Below are 6336 nucleotides of genomic sequence, written 5' to 3' on the forward strand. Positions count from 1 at the left end.
AAAAAAAAAAAAAAAAAAAAGATATTCTGAACAGTAAGATCGTGCAATCCCTTTGTCAAATGTTCAAAGATGACAGACTAGAAGTGTTCCAGACTCTACTTCCAGCTTTACGCTCTGGAAAGAACTACTCCTCAAATATACATTAATAGATGGTGGGGCTTCACAGATCGGGTCGAACATCACACAGATCCAATGGCCAGAGCTTTGCCCTGTGCGGCTACATATGGAACCCTAATTGATACTCCCAGTCCTCTCCCAAACCAAAATGAAGAATAATTCATTAGTGACACGCAAGTGCCCCCAGACCCTGGTGAAAGGAAGCACAGCTACTCAGCAGCAAGTTGTACTGTCCTACCTCACAGGAAACTCTGGTCCTCAAAGATGGAAGCATCAATTATTATAAGTGGAAGAGTTAAATTTCACAAGCTTTAACTTCCTTTAGTTCTCCATGATGCCAACTACAAGTGAACTAGCTATGCGGTTAGAAGGAAGAACATCATTAGATTTGCTATGGGCTGAACTGTCCCCCCCACCAAAAGATCCCAGGTACCTGTGAATGTGACCTTATTCGGAAACAGGGTCTTTGCAGATAATATAATTAGTTAAGACAAGTCATACTGGGTACTAGGGTGTGCCCTAAATGCAATTACAGGTGTCCTTATAAGGATGGTGAGATTTGGACACAAACACACACGTAGGAAGAATGCCATGTGACAATGGAGGCAAAGACTGGAATGATGCATCTACAAGCCAAGGAACACCAAGGGTTGCCAGCAGCCACCAGAAGCTGGGAGAGAAGCTAGGAAGGATTCTTCCCTAGAGCCTCCAGAGGGAGTGTGGCCTGCCTGTGCCTCACTTCTGGGCTCCAGAACTACCAAGAAAATAAATTTATTATTTTAAGCTATTCAGTTTGTCGTACTAGGTTCAGCAACCACTAGGAAACTAACAGAGTTAGTATCAGAAAATCCTGGTCTTGCCCAAGCAAAGAAACTGACTTGCTAAATTGACCCAGGTCATTAAGCCCTTAAAACATCGTGTGTCATCTATAAAGTAGAGGGATTCCTTAATATGATCTACTGGTAAAAGTCTTTAATTTTAACAACGAAAAAAAGAAAGCAAAGCACTTAGGAAACCACAAAACACTACAAAAAAAGGTATTTCCTACAGCAAATCTGTAAGGACAGAACCTCCAATGAAGGGAAAAAGCCTAGTTCAATGGGGAAAGATCAACAGCATATACAAACAGACACACTTAAAACAGATTGAGGCCAGGCGCAGTGGCTCATGCCTGTAATCCTAGCACTTTGGGAGGCCGAGGTGGGTGGATCACCTGAGGTCAGGAGTTCAAGACCAGCCTGGCCATCATGGTGAAAACCTATCTTTAAAAACAAAAACAAAAACATAGACTGAGAAGACTGAGCAATGGAGAATCAGAAATCCTGACCAATGATGGTTTATTTGGGGAATTAGTGGTTCAAGAACATAAGCAGCAAGTGTAATCATTATTACATGTAAAAATCAGAAAACTTGTGCCAAGTATCTGAGTCCTCTCTACCCCTAAGCCCCAGACAAAATAAAAATACCAGCTCACTCTTAATTTCTCCATTTCCCTGTCCCCAGGACCCCTACTCTTCTGCTATAAACCCTTAACACAGGATTAATTCTCTCCTTTGCCTACCCATCAACCAAACCCCACTTCTTTCTTCAGTGTGGTCTTTGGCCAACAGCTATCCTGACCATTCCCCAGGGGGGCTGCCTCCACTTTGGTCAAGCCAAGGTCCTCACATATTCATTAGTAGTCTCCATACCCCTCACTGTGATCTGCCCCTGTCTACCATGAATCTAAAATCCATGCTCCTCTTAAAGCCAGTTGAACACCTATAACCCCACTAGTTTCCTCCTCCAGTAAGTGCCTTTAAACACTTACATACATTTTCTTATGGGAAATAGACTTTGTAAATATTTAATAACTTAGTCTTTTTTTCCACATCAGAGGGTCATGGGCCTACATTGTAACAAGGTTTGAGGGTGGCACATCTCACACATGCATGTCAAAACCCAATCATCACACTTATGAACTACAAAAGGATGAATAACTACTTAGTCTTTTAAGGGAGCAACACTTCTAAATCAAAATTCCATCCCAAACATTCTGATAAATTTAAGAATGCTTCAATCCTCTAGAATGATTTGCTTTTCTAGAGCAATATTCAATAAAACAAAGCACGAGGCAACAACAGAATTTGGAGAGCTCCTCTGATCCTGTAGTAATTAAATCCAACTAAGGCCATTTGGCAGTAAAATGCAAATAATATCCATAAGGAGTCACAATATACTTCCTCCTGTGACTAATGAAGCTGCTTCTGTTAAACTGGCAAAGATACACCAAGGTACCTTCCCAGAGTATAACATTTAAAGACAGTGCTGGGCCGGGCGCGGTGGCTCAAGCCTGTAATCCCAGCACTTTGGGAGGCCGAGGCGGGTGGATCACGAGGTCAAGAGATCGAGACCATCCTGGTCAACATGGTCAAACCCCGTCTCTACTAAAAATACAAAAAATCAGCTGGGCATGGTGGTTCGTGCCTGTAATCCCAGCTACTCAGGAGGCTGAGGCAGGAGAATTGCCTGAACCCACGAGGCAGAGGTTGCGGTGAGCCAAGATCGCGCCATTGCACTCCAGCCTGGGTAACATGAGTGAAACTCCGTCTCAAAAAAAAAAAAAAAAAAAAGACAGTGCTTATCTGAAATATATATATAATATAGTGTGCTTGCATAACACAAAAGGCAGTATATTTTTTATTATTATTTTAAGATGGGGTTTCCCCCATGATGGCCAGGCTGGTCTTGAACTCCTGACCTCAGGTGATCCACCCACCTTGGCTTCCCAAAGTGCTAGGATTACAGGCGTGAGCCACCGTGCCCAGCAAGGCAGTATAATTATTAATCCCAAGACATCTAGAGTTTAGTCTGAGCTAGCTATGTGACCTTAAACAAATCACAACCTTTTTGGACATCAAAGGTAAAATAAGGAGGATTAGCCTAAATGATCTCCAAGCTTCCTTCGGCTCCAACATTCCATGATTTCATTTTTCCTGTGCATCAATAAAAGGTGTGGCAAGGTGTGATGAAGTTGATCCTAGGTAATGTGAACCTTGGGGTGTATCTGCAAGCATATTCTTTCTCCATCAGGAATAAACAGCCAAAAAAGGATACTGGGCAGTATTTACGATGACACCTTCACAACAAAAATAATTTACTGGGAGTATTAGTGTTTATGTAACAATCATCTGGTTGTCTGTCAGTCTGAATGAATCACTATCAAAATTATCACCATTAGCTGAGGGTGACTACCATATCTCACCAAGTAAATGTTGTTCCTAGTAATCTAGCCAGAGTCTAACTAGGAAATAACTAGATACATTTTTTTTTTTTTTAAGATGGGGTTTCACCATGATGGCCAGGCTGGTCTTGAACTGCTGACCTCAGGTGATCCACCCACCTCAGCCTCCCAAAGTGCTAGGACTATAGGCGTGAGCCACCGCGCCCAGCTAACTGGGTATATTTAAATACCATATTTTTTAATATTCCTGGGTCATAATTCAGTTAACAAAAGAAACTTAAGAAATGAAGATGGTTTGCTACTTGATTAGATAACTAAAGAAAACTGAGTTTTTCCCATATTGGAAAACTATAGACCCATGTAAAATCAGATAGTCCATTAAAACAAAAAGATTTATAGCCAATCTTGACGGATGATACTTAGCACCAGTTCCCAACACTTCAAATACCAAAATACAGGAGCCAGGAGAACTAATAAAAAGTTAAGTCATAAACTATACTAAGAGAGGCAAACACTGGGGGGCAACACAGCATAATAAATGTACTCTGGGTCCCAACCATGCCACCTAAGATCATCTTTACCATCTAATGAGATGAGATTTATTGCATCTCTACAATCACAGGTTTTCAAATTGTTTCTAATTAGGAACCTGAAGCAGAAACAAGACTTTGAATGTTAGAGACAGACCTAAACAATAGTTTTCAGCCTTCTTTCCACTCTAACACCAAGATTACAACAGTCATTTCTGCCCCATATGGCACCTGCCCTCAGTGTAGCCACACTGGGTACTGAGTCTTCACCTAGCTATAAACCAGGGGTTTCGCCACCTCTATTCAGAGCCTCTCTGCTTTCTAGATGTCCTGCCTGCCTTCCTGCCATCTGTAATCCCACTTATACCCTTTCTGAATGACAACCTTAAACTGATGAGAAGAGCCATTTCCATGTACAAAGGTCCTCCTCTCCATTTCTTTTAAGCACTGGACTCCCTGTCAGCCAGTTTTACTGACATCCTGACCCAACAGCCTTTAGCTACATCTACTCCCCTGCCCAGGGCACTCACTTCACATCTCTGCTCCAGGACTATCCAACATTACTAAATGTCAAAAATGACCTGGCCTGCTGATTATTCACTTATTTTCCTAGGACACTATTCGTTTACCCAAAAATCTCTAAGGGCCTCCTCCCACTACTCACAAGGCAATAAACTATGTGTGTGTGAGTAAAAATAGATCCACTGCCAAAAATAGCACAGGGACTATTTAGGAAAATTTAAAGTTCTTAATCTGGGAAACATCCAACATCAAAAGTAACAATGAGCAAACAAAAATGCCACCCCGGAGCTGCCAGGCCATAGCTGCTTAAGTTAGGGGTAATGTTATTTCACTTGAATATGGTGACATCCTTCACAGCTACACACATGCTATAGGCTCATCCTTTATAGTTACCCACACCTACATGCTATCAACCAGCTTGCTTTTGATATGAGTAAGAAAAGTAAATGATTCTCATGATTAAGTAAACATAACCACATCATAAAACCTTTAAACTTCTTTGGCAGAAGGGTGTGTGTGTGTGTGTGTAAAAGTGAGCTTGAGGGGCCAGGTGCAATGGCTCACACCTGTACTCCCATCACTTTAGGAGGCCAAGGCAGGTGGATCACTTGAGGCCAGGGAGTATACCCAGTCAACAGAGAAACCCTCTCTCCCCTAAAAATACAAAAATTAGCCAGACATGGTGGTGTGTGCCTGTAATCCCAGCTACTTGGGTGGCTAAGACATAACAATCACTGGAACCTGGGAGGTGGAGGTTGCAGTGAGTCAAGTTTGTGCCACTGCACTCTAGCCTGGGTGACAGGGCAAGACTGTCTTCCCCCCTCCAAAAAAAATGTGAGCTAGAGGAATGAGAGCTTGCCGAGCTCTTTCCCAAGTTAATGCTTAGGAAGTAAGGATCCTGCCTGGCCTATCCCCAAGCTGGCAAGGCATCCATAAACAGACGAATTCCTACAGGCCACTGTGGAAGAACACCCCAGCCAGGGTCAGGCTGAACACCGTATCCTCACCAGGATGAGGCTGCCATTCCGTAAGGCCACAAATAGGCTAAGCTTCAAGCTCTGGCCAGGCGCGGTGGCTCACGCCTGTAATCCTAGCACTTTGGGAGGCCGAGGTAGGTGGATCACCTGAGGTCAGGAGTTCAAGACCAGTCTGGCCATCACAATGAAACCCCATCTTATAAAAAATAAAAATGAAAAATAATAAACTTCAAGCTCAGAGCAGACAAGTTCAGGTCATATGCTAAATTTTAGTGAAATAAAACCGCTATCCTTGAATAGTCAAGAGACGTCTGCTTTGCTTTTTATGTAATTGAACATTTTTATAGGGATTGGCAAGGATTAATACACGCCCATCTGAATGGCATTACTGCATGCTACTGTCCCTAGAGGCACCAGAATCGAAGGCTTCAGAAGCTGTGCCAGGTTCGGATCACTGGAAGTGACAACACTCACCACTGCAGAAGGGAGTAGGGGTGGGGGGTGAGGGTGGGAGTAGGGGTGGGAGGAGCACCAAAATGCTGGGGCAGAAGACAAGCTGCCTCCACTTGGACACTAGGAGAAACCTTACCAGCAACCTAGACAGAAATTCTGGGGCCTGCATAAAAACGTACTAAAGGATACGGGGAGAAAAAATATACACTAAAGGCAATATGGAGAAACAACTCCAAGAATATAAAAGAATGTTTTCCAAAACCTAAAATGCAATTAAAAAAAAAAATTTCTTGCCGGGCACGGTGGCTCAAGCCTGTAATCCCAGCACTTTGGGAGGCCGAGGCAGGGGGATCACAAGGTCAAGAGATCGAGACCATCCTGGTCAACATGGTGAAACCCCGTCTCTACTAAAACTACAGAAAATTAGCTGGGCATGGTGGCACGTGCCTGTAGTCCCAGCTACTCAGGAGGCTGAGGCAGGAGAATTGCCTGAACCCAGGAGGTGGAGGTTGCG

The 6336-nt window shown here is 43.2% G+C and overlaps 1 non-coding gene across 1 annotated transcript; it reads right to left on the reverse strand.

Moving 5' to 3' along the window:
• Positions 1–1987: 1987 nt before the first annotated feature.
• On the reverse strand, positions 1988–2090 carry LOC119467086. Its single transcript, XR_005195613.1, has one exon. It is a non-coding gene; the product is annotated as a small nucleolar RNA U13 (small nucleolar RNA).
• Positions 2091–6336: the final 4246 nt, after the last annotated feature.

This window comes from Cebus imitator, unplaced genomic scaffold, assembly GCF_001604975.1.
Source record: "Cebus imitator isolate Cc_AM_T3 unplaced genomic scaffold, Cebus_imitator-1.0 Scaffold258, whole genome shotgun sequence".
NCBI classification, from domain to species: Eukaryota; Metazoa; Chordata; class Mammalia; order Primates; family Cebidae; genus Cebus; species Cebus imitator.